Here is a 1,026-nt window from a genome sequence, read left to right on the forward strand (position 1 = left end):
CCTGATGACTGGAACAAAAACCCCAATGATCCTACTAACTGGAAGTATACCAGAGGATTTGTAGCCGATGGCAATTTCACAGCAGCCCACCAAAAACAGGCACGGCCCAAAGATGATGTTTGGCTTAAAAATGGGGATAGTTTCATGACGCAAAGAGGACCTTATTTGAGCCACCTTCGGGAGGCAATTGAAGATAATGATGTAAGTTTTTATCCTTCGAGCGACTCGGCCGGTGTCTGAATCTTTCAGCCGAGGACATGTCATGAGCACAATGCTATCAACAACAAGAATGTATTTCACCGAGGTTTTGACACTACTGGAATTGGAGCCATTGCTTGCCTTCGACATGGCACCTTTTGTCCGGGTTCGGTGGTAGATTTTCAAAAGGGAGAAAGGTATGGAAGTTATCCTGAGGTTGAATCGTTGTTTTACCGAACAGGCAAATGAACATGGACTATGCCTTGTGCCAGGCTCTGAAGAATACCATGACCGGTGAAGAAAAAAGGGTTATTTTTGTCTATGACATCAACTGCCAGTATATGGTGAATTTGATGGCTCGGATAAAACGTGGTGCGAAACACCTCTGGATCAGACCAGACTTGTTATTGGTAGCCGGGATCGGCTTATTCCATGTCCATGGCCATCAAGAAATATGCTTTCCACGATTTGCCCCAACATTCATCCCCGGGGCCAGTCAAACAGATGGAGAGATATTGGAGACTTTGTGGGCTGTTCTCAACGAGGTCGGTCGCACCACCCGGACAATGACTTTGGCCCATAGATCGGAGGTGTTGGATGCTCACATGCTGGATAATAACTGGAAAAAAATGATCAATATGGGTATCTATTTTCAACTGCTTTTACATTGCTTCTAAGCTAATAAACGTCAAGTGAGTAGCCTTTGCAAGAAGTGGAAGCGAGCAAAACTCGGGCTCTCTGAAAGCTTCCAGGCTCTTGAAGAATTAAGTGCCTCAGCAAGTAAGGAACAGATTCAAGAATGGGAGCAACAGATCAAAACGGCAAATT

This window comes from Laccaria bicolor, genomic scaffold (genome assembly GCF_000143565.1).
Source record: "Laccaria bicolor S238N-H82 LACBIscaffold_122 genomic scaffold, whole genome shotgun sequence".
NCBI lineage: Eukaryota > Fungi > Basidiomycota > Agaricomycetes > Agaricales > Hydnangiaceae > Laccaria > Laccaria bicolor.